General features: G+C 43.6%; 2 non-coding genes across 2 annotated transcripts; one reads left to right on the forward strand and one right to left on the reverse strand.

Moving 5' to 3' along the window:
- Positions 1-1045: 1045 nt before the first annotated feature.
- Positions 1046-1117, reverse strand: trnaw-cca (transfer RNA tryptophan (anticodon CCA)). Its single transcript has one exon. It is a non-coding gene; the product is annotated as a tRNA-Trp (tRNA).
- Positions 1118-16689: 15572 nt separating this feature from the next.
- trnas-gga (transfer RNA serine (anticodon GGA)) lies at positions 16690-16762 on the forward strand. Its single transcript has one exon. It is a non-coding gene; the product is annotated as a tRNA-Ser (tRNA).
- The last annotated feature ends 325 nt before the right edge of the window (positions 16763-17087 follow it).

Below are 17087 nucleotides of genomic sequence, written 5' to 3' on the forward strand. Positions count from 1 at the left end.
GTGCTATTGACTGTCAAGGGGAGATAGTTAGATTCTCTCTTGTTGCAGATGGTCATTGCCTGGCACTTGTGTGGTGCGAATGTTACTTGCCACTTATCATCCCAAGCCTGTGAGACTGAAATAGCTCAGTTGGGAGTGTGTTGGACTGAAGATCCCTGGTTCAATCTGGGGTTTTGGCAGTTCTCCTTTATTCTGCATCGCCCTTTGGTTTTGACTCTTGAGCTGCACAATTTACACTGAAATTATTTACCCAACTCTGAAGGTTGGATTGGAATAGAGAGATATCAATGATGGGAAATATTTACATTGTCAGCTTTAGCTTATTCTCTATCTCCTTGTGTCCTTTTCCCCAGTTTTTGAATCTTTCGGGGCCGGGTGAACATTTGATTTGCTGCATTTGTCCCAAACTGAAGCCTTTTCCACATCTCTGGGCGGTCAGACTTGCTCTGTCTGTTTTTGCTGCTCGTGACCATTAACGAGAAAGGCCACGAGTTCAATGTTTATCAGCAAACGGAAGATAATTGGAAAGAATTCTGTGTTACTCCAGACCAGTGACAAAGATGCAATGGATGTTATTCAAAATAAATTCCCTTTGACATTTTATGTCAACTTGTTTGCATCTAAAAGTTGGATTTTAAGTGTTACAAAAATGTGTCAAATTAATGACTGACCATGTGACAGCGCACATGGGGATCAAATCCACAGCCTTGTTGTTATCAACACTGCGTCCTAACCAACTGAACTAAGCGGCCGATAGACAGAGCCGGGTATGGGTTTGAGCCGCACGCTGTGCGGTTTGTGTTTTATTTCTCACACTGGGTGACAGAGCGATTGTGCAAACAATGGACACATCACATCCCTGAAACATTGTTCTGATAGAAAACAGTGTGAAATAAGAACTGCGCATGGAAATGGAACGGAACCAGAAATCAGGATTTTAATCCATTAAAGTTGATCTTGAAATTCTACCATGCACGAACATTCCAAGAGAACGAACTCTCTTCTGATATAAAATCCAGGAACACGAGCTGCCGGAAAGCGTAACTGAGATTGACGTGATTTGAACACACAACCTTCTGATCTGGAATCAGACACGCTACCGTTGCGCTACAAGCTCACACATAAAGCAAAGTCTTCCATTCCTGACAGATTTACTTCTTGTTCAGATTCAGTGATTGAAATTAATTCAATCCACATCTGACCTCCGCTCTGGAAAGGCCTGCCACCCGACCTGAACCCGACGGGACCCGACGACCTGTGTCGGGTCCGGGTCGTGTTGGGTCGCTCTTCCTGGTCTGGCTTTCGGGCTCGGGTCAGGTCGGGCCAGGTTCGGGTCGGGCTGGGTCCAGTTCGGGCTGAGTCCGTGTCGGACACACACAGTAAGTATTACATTTAACTCTGCTGGGAAGTTGAGTTTAATAAGTGTCAAAAGTTGAAAAGCCAACCTAAGCTGGGAGTCCGGGTCATCAAGGAGGGAAACTCTGAGTCTGCTCAGTGAGCAAGTGAGCATCTCTATGACGTCATTGCGCTCATGCTGCAGCTTCCTGTAGATTCGAAATCGGGAGGTAGATAAAGTGAACATTCCAGTGGTCGGGTAAGGCTCGGGTTAGTTTGGGCGTGGGAATAAATGGAGATAATCGGGCCGGGTCGGGCTCGGGTCCAATGTGGTTCTGTCAGGTTCCTGACCTGAGCAGGCCTTTACCGCTCTGTCAGTTCAGTGCCTTATTTAAACTATTACTTGGAGTTCTGTTTTACAGGGTCTCGGCTGTTTAAGTGTTTCCCAGACCCACTACTCTGATTAATCAGACATTTTGCTGTTAACTGCTGCTGCTACAATTGAAATGTAAAAAAGAATTTCCAGTGACCTGCAACCAATGGACAAATACATTTCAGAAAGTTAAAGCTCATTCACCAATCCACAAATGTGTTTCTCTGCTTATATTTATAAACAACTCCTTCTCTCCACTTTGAGAACTATACAATCACTACAGTTATTTGAAAGTTAGTATAAGATGTTCCAGTTCATCAATTTTAAAACTGCAGCAGGTATTTTCCAGAAAACTTCTCTGTTGGAACCTCAGTCCCATTTAGATTGAAAGTGGACAATTAATGTATTCACTTGTTCATTGTGGACAGGTGTCTGACTTAAAATAAATCTCATTAACTTTCAATGAGGTGGCAGTATTTCTGTGCTCCCATTTTACACAGTCTGTCCTGTTCATGCACCATGTTTTTATTCTCCTCTCCCATTCTCCACAGGATACAGATTGCAAGCATCATCAATCTAGCTGTTGAAAAGCATTGGAAGAATCTGGTCACACAGGTTTTGAAACATTCATTTTCTGCCATTTTCCAAGTTGGTTGCTTTAAACACAGTGCGATGTGCAATCATCTTGAAAAGAGATTCTCTTCAATATCCAATACAAACTGAATTACAAACCTGACAGACAAACACAGGAGAACAAGTGACTAGTGAACACAAACCTCATGGTGCTCATTTTCAGATTTATTGCAGTCATCCGACAAAACAAGTGAAAGAATATTCCAGTGAAATGATTTGGAAAGTAGGTGTGACTTTTGTTGGTGCCTTTCTTTGCTCTGTTGGTGAAACTTTCTTGCACCTGACTCCTGTTCATGTCTCTGTTTCCTCTATTGAATGAGGAAGGAGGTATTTGATCAGAAATCAACTGGATTGTGTACCTTTGAGAGGGGATTTCTGCACCGTCAGGGCTGGAAACAGGAGTGAGTGAAAGACAATGTGTGGAGTTTGATTTTGTACAGAGGGAGAGCAAATCTAACAGGACTGTGAGATATTGGCCTGGATTTTGCAGCCCCAATAGCGGTGAACTCTGAGACTTTCACTGCTATTGAGGGTCTGAACAGCACTGCAACTGCTGGTACAAGCACACACTAACACCAGCATCTAGAAGTTGTGGTGGTGAGAAATGTGCTTAGAAGGAGCCTCTGATCATAATCGCACCAGCCCACTCTTTAAAGTGACAGGGACCTGTAGTTCAGCAAATTGGGCTCATTGTCCACAATGTACCCTGATTTTTACCTGGGTTGGATTAAAGCCGGTACCAACAGGCTCAGGGGTGCTCGGGAAGGACTTTTCTGTTGACACAACAGCTCCACTATTCCAAGAAGACACCGGCAGCAGCAGTTGTCAACTTCCAGAGGGAGTTCAGACATTTTAAATGTTGTATTTTATTTCTTAATTGCATGTAACTTTTTAGCATCGCCTGATCAGAGTTCTTAAATTTACATCTGACTTTTTATTAACAAGATTGAAGTGCTTTTAAAAGATCTCTAAATGGATATGACTTTTTATCAAGATTTACTTGGCTTCTTTGTAAAGACTCTTGAGCAAGATTGAAGTGACTTTTAAAAACTACATCTTATCCTTTAAAATCCTGCTTCCATGTAGATGACATTGGAAGATGGCTTCAGAATAACTTAGACTATCTTTCTAACAGGTACCGCAACAGCTTAAGACCTACTTTTCTGCAAAAGCTGGTGAATTACCTTCCGGGAGCGGAGAGGAGCGGAGCGGAGCAGACCTATATAGACCGATATGAGGAGAACGCCGAGAGCGGAGCCTATAAATCCAATCCGAGGATCGAGGCCCAGTCTCTTACCTTCCAGGAGTGGAGTGGAGCTCTTCCAGTGTGCTGGAGTTTTGAAAAAAAAGAAGCCAACTGTGATGTCAGAGGAGTGCTGCAAGGTGATTGGTTGGTGAGTCACTGCTGTTAGTGTATTTAAATATCTTAAAGAAAAGGGCAAAGTTTTTTACTTGAAAAAAAACCTCTGCTGATAAGATGAGTACTACGAAAGTGTTTTTTTTATTCAGTGGAGCTTATGAAGGACTTTAGATTGTAGTGGGTAGAACAAGGCCCCTAGTGTCATTAGTATTTTTTAATTAAGGGAGTAACTAATTAATCTAAGGGTAAGTCATGGCAGGAGAGCTCAGCCCCGTGATATGCTCCTCCTGCGCTATGTGTGGATTCAGGAACCCTCCCAGTCTCCATGACGACCATGTGTGCAGGAAGTGTATCCAGCTGCAGCTACTGGCTACTCGCATTATGGAGCTTGAACTGCAGGTGGTTTCACTGTGGAGCATCCACGAAGCTGAGGGCGTCATGGATAGCATGTTTAGTGAGGTGGTCGCACTGCAGGTAATGGATGCACAGGCAGAAAAGGGATGGGTGACCATCAGATGGAATAGTAGGAGCAGGCAGGTAGTGCAGGAGTCCCCTGTGGCCATCCCCCTCTCAAACAGATACACCGCTTTGGTTCCTGTTGGGGGGAAGACCTCCCAGGGGAAAAGAGCAACAGCGCGGTCCGTGGCACCATGGAGGGCTCTGCTGCACAGCAGGGGAGGAAAAGGGGAGGAAGAGCTATTGTGATTGGGGATTCTATCATAAGTGGTGCAGATAGGCGTTTCTGTGGCCACAAACGAGACTCCAGGATGGTATGTTGCCTCCCTAATACTCGGGTCAAGGATGTTTCGGAGCAGCTGCCGGAAATTCTGAAAGGGGAGGGTGTGCAGCCAGAGATCATGGTCCATATTGGTACGAACGACATAGGCAGGAAGAGAGATGAGGTTCTGCAAAGTGAATATAGGGAGTTAGGCAGAAGGTTAAAGAGCAGGACCTCTAGGGTTATAATCTCAGGATTACTCCCTGTGACACGTGCTAGTGCGGGTAGGAATAGGAGGATTAGGCAAATGAATGCATTGCTGAAGACTGGCGTAGGCGGGAGGGCTTCAGGTACTTGGATCATTGGGATCTCGTCTGGTGCAGAGGTGACCTGTACAAGAGGGACGGGTTGCATCTGAACTGGAAGGGGACCAATATCCTTGTAGGGAGATTTTATAGTAATACACTGGAGGGTTTAAACTAGTCTTGCAGCGGGGGTGGGACCCAAAGTAGTAGGCTCTCCGATGAGATAGTTGAGGCAAATGGAGAGGTTAAAGCAAGCAAGTCCAGTAGGCAGGCCAGGCAGGGGCAGGACAGGGAGTGTGGAAGGTCTGGTGGGCTAAACCGCATTTACTTTAATGCAAGTATCCTTACAGGTAAGGCAGATGAACTCAGAGCATGGATCTGTACATGGGAATGTGGTATTGTAGCTATTACGGAAACGTGGTTGAGGGATGGGCAGGACTGGCAGCTCAATGTTCCGCGGTACCGATCCTTCCGGCGTGACAGAGGTGGAGGTAAGAGAGGAGGGGGAGTTGCACTATTGATTAGGGAGGACATCACGGCAGTACTTAGAGAGGATATTCCGGGGTGAATGTCCAGTGAGGCCATACTGGTAGAACTTAGAAATAATAAAAGGGTGATCCCTTTGATGGGATTATACTATAGGCCCCCCAATAGTCAGAGGGAAGTTGAGGAGCATATATGTAGGGAAATCACAGATAGGTATAGGAATTATAGGGTTGTAATAGGAGGTGATTTTAACTTCCCTAATATTGACTGGGACTGCCTTAGTGCTAAGGGATCAGATGGGGAAGAATTTGTTAAGTGAGTCCATGATAGTTTTCTGAAGCAGTACGTGGATGGCCCGACTAGAGAAGGGGCTACACTCGATCTCCTCTTAGGAAATGAGGATGGGCAGGTGGTTGATATGGCAGTGGGGGAGCACTTTGGGACCAGTGACCATAACTCTATTAGCTTCAAGATAGTTATGAAAAAGAATAGGACTGGTCCTCAGGTTGAAGTCCTAAATTGGGGGAAGGCTAATTTCCATGGCATCAGACAGGAACTCTCAAACGTTGAATGGGAGAGGCTGTTTATAGGTAAAGGGACTTCTGGCAAGTGGGAGGCTTTTAAAAGTGAGATAGGAAGAGTTCAGGGCCAGCATGTTCCTGTTAGATGGAAGGGCAAGGCTGGCAAGTTTAGGGAATCTTGGTTGATGAGGGATATTGAGGGTCTGGTCAGGACAAAGAAGGAGGCATACGTCAGGTATAGGCAGCTGGGATCGAGCGAGTCCCTCGAGAAGTATAGGGGATATAGGAGTATACTTAAGAAGGAAATTAGGAGGGCGAAAAGGGGCCATGAGATTTCCCTGGCAGATAAGATAAAGGAGAATCCTAAAAGATTCTATAAGTGTATTAAGAGTAAAAGGGTAGCTAGGGAGAGAGTAGGTCCCCTTAAGGATCAGTGTGGCAATCTATGTGTGAAGCCACGCGAAATGGGCGAGGTCTTAAATGAATATTTCTCGTCTGTATTTACCGTGGAGAAGGTCATGGAAGCTAGTGAGTTCAAGGGAGGGAACAGCGATATCCTGCAGCATATCAACATTACAAAGGAGGAGGTGTTGGAGGTTTTGAAGCGCATTAAGGTGGATAAATCCCCAGGGCCTGATCAGATGTATCCTAGGATGCTATGGGAAGCAAGGGAGGAGATTGCTGGGGCGCTGGCAGAGATTTATGTATCATCGTTAGCCACGGGTGAGGTACCGGAAGACTGGAGGATAGCTAATTTGTTAATTAATAAATTAAATAACAAATCATGTCGCCTCTTTCTCTTCTAAACTCTGGCGGAGACAAGCCTAGCTTGTCCAATCTTTCCTCGTAAGACAGCCCACCCATTCCAGGTATTGGTCTCGTAAACTTTCTCTGTACTACCTCCAATGCATTTACATCCTTCCGCAAATAAGGAGACCAGTACAGTACTCAGTACTGCAGAAGAGGTCTCACCAATGTCCTGTATAGCTGAAGCATAACCTCCCTACTATTGTATTCAATTCCCATGGTGATAAATGATAACATTCTATTAGCTTTCCTAATTACGTGCTGGACCTACATACTAACCTTTTGCAATTCATGCCCTTGGACACCCAGATCCCTCTGCATCTCAGAGCTCTGCAATCTCTCACCATTTAGATAATATGCTTTTTTATTCTTCCTGCCATAGTGGACAATTTCCGACTTTCCCACATTATACTCCATTTGCCAGGTCTTTGCCCAATCACTTAACCTATCTATATCCCTTTGTAGCCCCCTTATGTCCTCTTCACAACCTACTTTCCTACCTATCTTTGTGATCAGCAAATTTAGCAACAATACCTTCGGTCCCTTCATCTAAGTCATTTATATAAATTGTAAAAAGTTGAGGACCCAGCACAGATCCCTGCGGCACACCACTCGTTACTTCTTGCCAACCAGAAAATGACCCATTTATGCTGACTCTCTGTTTCCTGTCAGCTAGCCAATCTTCTATCCATGCCAATATGTTATCCCCGACACCATGAGCTTTTATTTTCTGCAATAACCTTTGATATGGCACCTTATCCTTCTGGAAATCGAAATACAATACATCCACTGGTTCCCCTTTATCCACAGCACATGTAACTCCCTCAAAGAACTCCAATAAATTGGTTAAACATGATATCCCTTTCAAAAAACCATGTTGACTCTGCCTGATTACCTTAATTTTTTTCTAAATGCCCTGCTATAACATCCTCTGTAATAGCTCCAAACATTTTCCCTCAGACAAATGTTAAGCTAACTGGCCTGTCGTTTCCTGCTTTCTGTCTCCCTCCCTTTTTGAATAAATGAGTTACATTCACTCTTTTCCAATCTAACGGAACCTTCTCGAATCTAGGGAATTTTGGAATATTAAAACCAGCGCATCAACTATCTCACTAGCCAATTCAGGACCTGGCGACTTGTCAACCCGCAGCTCCAACAATTTGTTTAGTACCACTTCCCTGGTGATTGTAATTTTCTTGAGTTCCTCCATCCCTTCAATTTCCTGATATACGGCTAATACTGGGATGTTATTTGTATACTCAATAGTGAAGACCGATGCAAAGTATCTGTTCAATTCATCTGCCATCTCTTAATTATCCATTATTAATTCCCCAGACACACTTTCTATTGGACCAACAGTCGCTTTGTTAACTCTTTTCTTTTTAAAATATCTATCGAAACTCTTACTAGTTGTCTTGAAATTTCTTGCGAGCTTTCTCTCATGCTCTAATTTTACCTTCCTTATCAATCTTTTAGTCATTCTTTGCTGTTTTTTTTATATTCTGTCCAATCTTCTGACCTGCCTCCCACCTTTGCACAATTATAGGCTTTTTCTTTAAGTTTCATAGTATCTTTAACTGTTTTCGTGAACCATGGATGGTGAGTCCCACCTTTGGAACTTTTCTTTCTCGTTGAAATGTATCTATTCTGTGTATTCTGAAATTTCCCCTTAAATGTCTGCCACTGCATCTCTATTGACTTATCCCTTAACCTAATTTGCCAGTTCACTTTAGCTAGCTCTGCTTTCATGACCTTATAATTGCCCTTATTTAAATTTAAAATACTAGTCTGGGACCCACTCTCCTCTCCCTCAAACTGAATGTAAAATTCAATCATATTATAATTGCTACTACCTAGGGGCACCTTAACTATGAGGTCATTAATTAATCCTATCTCGTTGCACAATGCCAGGTCTAGTATAGCCTGCTCTCTGGTTGGCTCCAGAATGTATTGTTCCAAGAAATTATCCCCAAAACATTCTATGTATTCCTCATCTAGGCTACCTCTGCCCATCTGAATTTTCCAATCTATATGTAGATTAAAATCCCCCATAATTATCACAGTACCTTTCTGACAAGCTGCCATTATTTCTTCCTTTATATCCCATCCGACAGTGTGGTTAATGTTAGGTGGCCTGTACACCACTCCCACAAGTGACTTCTTGCCTTTATGATTTCTCATTTGTACTCAAACTGCTTCTGCATCCTGATCTCCAGAACTCAGGTCATCACTCTCTATTACGCTAATACCATCATTAATTAACAGAGCTACCCCGCCACCTTTTCCTAGCTTCCTGTCCTTCCAAAATGCCATGTCACCTCCAATATTCACATCCCAATCTATGTCGCCCTGCAGCCATGTCTCTGTAATGACTATCAGATCGTACTTATTTATTCTATTTGTGCTCCCAGTTCATCTGTTTTGTTTCAAATGCTCCATGCATTCAGATACAGAGCATTTAGTTTTGTCCTTTTATTATTTTTGTCACCTCTAGCCTTATCTGTCGAGTAACTCTTAGATTTGTACATTCTGTCCCTTCCTGTCACAGTCTGTTAATCATTTCCCATATTTATACCTTTCTCTCTTGCCTTGTCTCTCCTCCTTGATTCACCATATCTTCCCAAATTTGATCCCTTGCCCCCACTATTCAGTTTAAAACCGTCTCTACTTCCCTCGTTATGTGGCTCGCTAGAACACCGGCACCAGCACGGTTCAGGTGTAGACAGTCCCAACGGTACAGCCACCTCTTTCCCCAGTACTGGTGCCAATGCCCCACGAACCAGAACCCACTACTACCACACCAGTCTTTCAGCCACACATTACTTTCTCTAATCTTATTTGTCCTATGCCAATTTGCACATGGCTCAGGTAATAATCCAGAGATGATTAACTTTGAGGTTCTGCTTCTTAATTTGGTGCCTAGTTCCTCATACTGACTTTGCAGAACCTCTATCCTTGTCCTGCCTATGTCTTTGGTACCGACATGGACCACGACGACTGGATACTCCCGCTCCCATTGTATGTTTCGCTCCAGCCCTGAGCAGATGTCCTGAATCCTGGCACCGGCAGGCAACACAGCCGTCTGGACTCTTGCTTTTGCTGCAGAGAACAGAGTCAATCCACCTTACTATACTGTCCCCTACTACCACTACATTCCTTTTTTCTCCCTCTTTGAGCCGCAAACACTTACTGCAGACGTGTTTGCCCTGGATCGCACTGGCATCCAGGAACTCCCACATGCTGCAGCTGTGACACATCACCTGTCCTGTCATCCTTAACGTGTTTCAATTAACTACTTAAATATTTTATTCAATTATTCATTTTATTGCATACTTTATTTAACTTACCACTAGTTTGTTTACTATTTTAAACGTTAGGACTAAAATGGATCTTAATCACTTACCAGATGCGCATCAAGCAGGTCGGTTCTTCCAAACCAATCAACTACCTGCTTGCCTGTGATGTCACAGCTTACCAGATCCTCACCAAACAGCTCCTTCCACTGCACCGAAGAAAGAACCAAATCCTGTATCCTCACCCCAGCGGCTCTCTGTTTCCCTGCTCTCACTCTCCATTGTGACGTCACTCCTCGATTTTTTCCCCTGCTCTGCTCCTCTCTCTCTCGGTCTCCGAGTCTGTGCTTTTGGCGCACTTCTTCATATGTTGTTCCGTTGTGCTCCTCTGTTTCTGGTCCAAAATCTGACTCTGGTGGGACTTGAACACACAACCTTTGAATATCGTCTCAATCATTATTTAGAAGCCCAACACGCTATCCATTGCGCCACAGAGCCTCTCACATTTTTTTTTAACATCACTAAGGCCTTTGATCTTGTCAGCAGAGACGGCCTCTTCAAACTGCAATGGAACACAGGCTGCCCTCCTGACCTCTTGGGCATCATCTCTTCTTTCAACGAGAACATGCACAGTTCCATCAGTTACAATGGAGCAACATCAGACGCTTTCAAGATCAGCAGTGGGGTAAAGCAGGGCTGCGCGCTGGCGCGAACTCTCTTAGGAACAGAGGAACATAGGAGTAAGCTATTCAGCCCGTCGAGCCTGCTCTGTCATTCAATTCGATCATGGCTGATCACCTACCTCAAAGCCCCTTTCCCATGCTATCCCCATATCCCTTGATGTCATGAGTATCAAGATTTCTATCAATTTCTGTCTTGAACATGCTCAATGATTGAGCTGCCACAGCCCTCTGGGGCACAGTATTCCAATGATTCACCACCGTCTGAGTGAAGAAATTCCACCCATCTCAGTTTTAAATGGCCTACTCCTTATTCTGAGACGATGTCCTTTGGTTTTAGACTCACCAACCAGGGCAAACATCCTGTCTACATCCACACTGTCACGCCCTGTAAGAATTTTGTCAGTTTCAATCAGATCACCTCTCATTCTTCGAAACTTTAAGGAATACAGGCCCAGTTTCCTCATAAGACAATCCCACCATCCCAGGGATTAGTCTGGTGACATAAAAACAAGAAATGCTGGAACCACTCAGCAGGTCTGGCAGCATCTGTGAAAAGAGAAGCAGAGTTAACGTTTCAGGTCAGTGACCCATCTTCGGAACTGACATATATTAGAAAAGTCACAGGTTATAAGCAAGTGGGGTGGGGGTGGGGCAAGAGATAACAAAGGAGAAGGTGTAGATTGGACAAGGCCACATAGCTGACCAAAAGGTCATGCAGCAAAGGCAAACAATATGTTAATGGTGTGTTGAAAGACAAAGCATTAGTACAGATTAGGTGTTAATGGACTGAATATTGAACAGCAGGAAGTACAAACCTGAAAAAAACAGTAGGTAAGCAAACTGAACAAAATGAGATGAAATGAAATAAATGCAAAAAAAAGATTAGTCTGTTGACCCTCTGTTTCACCCCCCCCCCCCCCCCTATGGCAAGTGTATCCTTCATAAGATGAGGAGGCTAAACTGTACACAATATTCCAGTGCGGATTCACCAAGGCTCGAGACAATTGCAGCAAGACATCTTTACTCCTGTACTCATGACCCCTCGTGTGGGTACAACATACCATTTGCCTTCCTAATTGATTGCTGCACCTGCACAAGAGCTTTTAGTGTCTCAGGAACAAGGACACCCAGGTCCCTTTGGACATCGACACTTCCCAACCTCTCACCATTTAAGAAATACTCTGTCTTTCTGTTTATTCTACCAAAGTGAATAACTTCACACATATTCACATTATATTCCATGTTCTTGCCCATTCACTTAGCCTCTCCAGGTCCCCTGGAAGCCTCTCTGCATCCTCCTCACAACTCACACTTCACCGAGCTTTGTGTCATCTGCAAACTTGGAAATATTACATTTAATCCCCACATCCAAATCATTTATATAGGTTGTTAACAGCTGTGGCTCCAACACTGATCCTTGCAGTACCCCAATAGTAACAGCCTGCCATCCTGAGAAGGACCCGTTATTCCTGCTCTCTGTTTTCGGTCTGTTAACCAATTCTCAATCCATATCAGTATATTATCCCCAAGCCTATGTGCTCTAATTTTGTTTACTCACCTCCTGTGTGGGACCTTACCAAAGGAAAATGCAAATACCACACATCCACTGGTTCTCCTTTATCTGTTCTATAGGTAACATCCTCAAAAATCTCAACAGGTTTTTCAAACCTGTTTTCCTTTTCATAAATCTATGTTGACTCTGCCCAATCATGTCATCATTTTCGAACTGTCTAGTTATCACATCCTTTATAATTGGCATATTCTTCTCCATGCTGCTATTGTACACTTTCAATTACTCAGATATAGGTGTTCACCTGCACATCAGAGCTGACGACAAGCTGTTCAACTTGGCAAGACTGTGCGCCAAGACCAAAGTGGGTAAATTCCTAGTCTGTGAGTTGCTATTTGCTGATGATGCTGTGCTGACATCCCATAATGAAGTTCAGTCACAGCAGCTTGTAGATCGGTTCTCCCTGGCCTGCAAAGAGTTTGGACTGACAATCAGCATCAGGAAGATGAAAGTTACGGGCCAGGACGTAGAGACTCCACTTTCCATCAACATCGACAACCTCACTTTGGAGGTTGTCAACAGCTTCACATACCTTCAATCAACAATCACCAGCAATCTGGCCCTTGATGCTGAAATCAGCACCAGGATTGCCAATGCTGCAGCTGTCATGTCAAAGTTGAGAAGACAAGTGTGAACCGACAGCAAACTGACCGAAAATACAAAGCTCCACGTGTACCAGGCTTGTGTTCTCAGCACCCTCCTTTATAGTAGAGAAGCATCAACAACTTATACAAGCCAAAAAAAGCGGCTGAACAGCTTCCACCTCCACTGCCTCAGATGGATACTGGGCATCTCCTGGCAGGACAGAGTGCCGAATGCGGAAGTACACCAGCGTGCAGGGATCCGCAGCATGTTTGCCCTCTTGAGTCAGCGGTGACTCTGTTGACTGGGCCAAATGGATGACGGTCACATTGCCAAAAACATGCTCTATGGTGAGCTTGCTATCAGCATGAGATCAACAGGTCAGGGAAAAAAATCAAGTCCTTTGGAGAGGTTTGAGTTAATTCAGGAGAGTGGGCATGGATTTATCAATGGGAGTTCATGCTTGACGAATCTAACTGCATTTGTTGATAAACTATCTGAGAATACTGATGAAGGGAATGCAGTGGATGTTGTTTATATGGATATTACGAAAGCATTTTATAAAGTACCACATAAAAGGGTGGTTAGCAAAATTGGGGTTCATGGATTAGGAGGGTCAGTGTCCATTTGGATAGTAAATTGTTTTAAAGACTGAAAACAGCGAGTCATATTAAATGGTTCTTGGTCAGACCGGAGGATAGTCGACAGTGGTGTTCCCCAAGGGTCAGTGCCAGAACCACTGCTTTTTTTGCTGAAGGTAAGTGACTTGGATCTTGGAATACAGAGTAGAATCTCAAAATATGCCGATGACACCAAACTTGGAGGATTGGCAAACAGTGAGGATGATATGAACTGCCTGCAACAGGACAGTGATAGGCTAGCAGAATGGGCAGACAGGTGGCAGATGGAATTTAATAGTGACAAGTGTGAGGTGATGTATTTTGGCATAAGGAATAGGGAGAGGCAATATATACTTAATGGCACAGTTATAAAGAGTGTGCTGGAATAGAGGGACTTGGGGTTCATGTGCACCGATCTTTGAAGGTAACAAGACATATTGCGAGAGTGGTTAGCAAGGCATATGGGATCTTGGGCTTTATAAATAGAGGCATTGAGTACAAAAGCAGGGTTGTAATGCTGAATCATTATAAAACTCTGGTTAGGCTCCAATTGGAGTGTTGCTTCTAGTTCTGCTCAGCAGACATTAGAAAGAATGTGAGGGTCCTTGAGAGGATGCAGAGGCGATTTACCAGAATGGATCCAGGGATGGGAGATTTTAGTTACAAGGTTAGGTTGGAAAAGCTAGGATTATTCTGCCTTTCTCAAAGGAGATTGAGTGGAGAATTGATGGAGCTGTATAACACCTCTAGAGAACAGGCCATCCGAGACTGGGTATTGTGTAATGAGAAAGGATTAGTTAACAATCTTGTTGTGAGGGGTCCCTTGGGGAAGTGCGCCCATAATATGATAAAATTCTTCATTAAGATGGAGAGTGAGAGAGTTGATTCCGAGACTCGGGTCCTGAATCTAAACAAAGAAAACGATGAAGGTATGAGGCGGGAGTTGGCTATGATAGATTGGGGAACGTTACTTAAAGGGTTGACAGTGGATAGGCAATGGCTAGCATTTAAAGAGTGCATGGATGAATTACAACAATTGTTCATTCCTGTCTGTGCAAAAGTAAAACAGGAAGGGTGGCTCAACTGTGGCTTACAAAAGAAATTAAGGAAAGTATTAGATCCAAGGAGGAGAAATATAAAATGGCCAGAACAAGCAGCAAACCTGAAGATTGTGAGCAGTTTGGAATTTAGCAGAGGAGGACAAAAGGATTGATTAAGAAGGGGGAAATAGAGTATGAGAGTAAGCTAGAAGAGAACATAAAAACTGACTGAAAAAGCTTCTATAGATATGTGTAGAGAAAAAGATTAGTGAAGACAAATGTGGGCCCCTTACAGTCAGAAACGGGGGAATTTTTAATGGGGAACAAAGAAATGGCAGACCAATTAAATACATACTTTGGATCTGTCTTCACAAAGGAGGATACAAATTAGCTCCCAGAAATGTTGGGGAACATAGGGTCTAGTGAGAAGGAGGAACTGTATGAAATCAGTATTAGTAGGGAATGTTTGGGAAATTGATGGGATTGAAGGCCGATAAATCCCCAGGACCTGATAATCTACATCCCAGAGTACTTAAGGAAGTGGCCCTTGAAATAGCAGATGCATTTCTGGTCTTTTTTCAAAATTCTATCGACTCTGGAACAGTTCCAATGGATTGGACTGTAGTTAATGTAACTCCACTATTTAAAAAAAGAGGCAGAAAGAAAACAGCGAATTATATTCAGGTTAGCCTGACATCAGTCGTGGGGAAAATGCTGGAGTCCATTATAAAAGATGTAATAGCAGAGTGCAATAATAACTCGTCTCCACTTCTGGTATTTCTAAATCCCACACATTCACTATTAATGTGAACAATTATTTCCTGTTGTGTCTCTCTCAGATTTGTAAACTTCACTGTATTGGAGTGAGGTGACATCTACTGGCGGGAAGCAAGAACTGCAATCAAGCAGCAGAAACTCCACAGTCTGTCAGGGTGAAAGAAACATTGCAATGTGAGGAAACAGCGAAGTGGTTTGATTGGGTAGATGGAGACATGATTCCACTTGTGGTGGTGTCTGAAGCAAAGGCCAGAAATACAAAATTGTCATTAATAAAAGAAATGAGGAATTCATGAAAAATGTAGCAACGTAGTGAATGGTTAGAATGTGGATAGAATAGAAAGTGAGATTGGATGGACAGAAGCAGTCTGAAAGGATGGCTGAAACAAAAGGTGAGTGCCCTGAAACGTTAACTGTGTTTCTCACAGCACAGATGCTGCCAGAGCTGCTGAACATTTCCAGCACTTTCTGTTTTTATTTCAGCATTTGCAGGATGTTGCTTTGATCTGAAGGAAAATGGATGATTGGCTGGGGGGTTCCAGTGAAATTCCACAGCAGCTAATAAAGCCTGAACTGTCAGTGGCTCGTTGGTCTAGGGGTATGATTCTCGCTTCGGGAGTATGTATAATTGACATGCGTGAGATCCCTGGTTCAAGTCCTGGACGAGCCCTGGTCTGTTGGCATTTTTAGATTCAGGTTATCTATTGGCTTCAGCCTTGCAGAAGGTGGAATTGACTTCCATGCGGAGCTGGCTTGAGGACCAGACAACTGGATTCAAAGAGCTTGTCGACAAAATTGTAATTAACTAAATGTACAGATAGCCAAGTGGGAATATAAAGTTGTTGCTGTAATTGTGACCTGACTCCAAAAACAACAGGACTGGGTTCTGGACTGGAATGGAATGGAATTCTTCAGTGTTTCTGTTGTTTGGCTTGCATTGACTCATCGATTTTCTTGTTTTTCACTTTGTCGATGCCTTTGAATAATTGCGGATCCTTCTTCAGGGTGTCTTCTTTCACCAGGTAGTTCTGACCTCTGATGATGTTGATTGTAATCAGCTTCAATTCGCTGATAGTTTTGGAAGTGAGCAGATTTCCTTTGCTTGAGTCGACAACATGGAACTCAGTCTGACATGTGGACCCATGGGAGGATTTGAATGCCACCCCTGCGTTGGAGTTGCATCCATCCAGTAAGAGACCGAGTGGAAGTGACAGTTCTGTCAGTCGAATATGAGGCTTTTAATGGCAGGGTTGTGAGTTTGAGTGCCATTCTGTTTTTCCCTTTTGTAAGGCTTCATGAGCAGAGAGTACAGGGAGTGTTTGAAATGAGCAAGTCTCGCTTTGATTCAGGACTCTTACCTCTCAGCAGCATCTCACTATGAAAGATTGAATTTGATCTCATTTCTTTCTCAGCTCGGGGTCTGTGCGGCTCAGTGGCACTTCTGGCTGTCTCCCGCTTCACAATCCATCAGTACTGAGAAAGCAATGGGGAATATTACTCACATGTTGTGTTCTTTAATTTTTTGGAAAACTTCAATGTATGTATTTTCTTCCAAAACAAGGACACCAAGCCATTGTTAACGTCGGGCTGAAATAGCTCAGTTGGGAGAGTGTTAGATCGGAGATCTAAAGGTCTCTGGTTCAATCCCGGGTTTCAGCAATTTTGCTTCCTTATGCGTCCCTTGCCTTGGTTCTGATTTTCCAGTTGCACAATTTACTTTGAGATTATTTCCCAAGCACCATTGGAATGAATTTGAGAAACAACACAGAGTCATTTACAACACAGAAGGTGGTCATTTGGCCTATCACGTCCATGCTGGCTCTCCCCGGAGCAATCTAGTCAGTTCCATTCACCAGCTCGATCCCTTTCCTCCTGCAAGTTTCTTTCCTTCAAGTATCCATCCAATTTCCTTTTCAAATCATTGATTGTCTCTGCTTCCACCAAACTCGTGGGCCAAGACATTGCCACCCACAACATAAAAAAT

Source organism: Heterodontus francisci, unplaced genomic scaffold, assembly GCF_036365525.1.
Source record: "Heterodontus francisci isolate sHetFra1 unplaced genomic scaffold, sHetFra1.hap1 HAP1_SCAFFOLD_59, whole genome shotgun sequence".
NCBI classification, from domain to species: Eukaryota; Metazoa; Chordata; class Chondrichthyes; order Heterodontiformes; family Heterodontidae; genus Heterodontus; species Heterodontus francisci.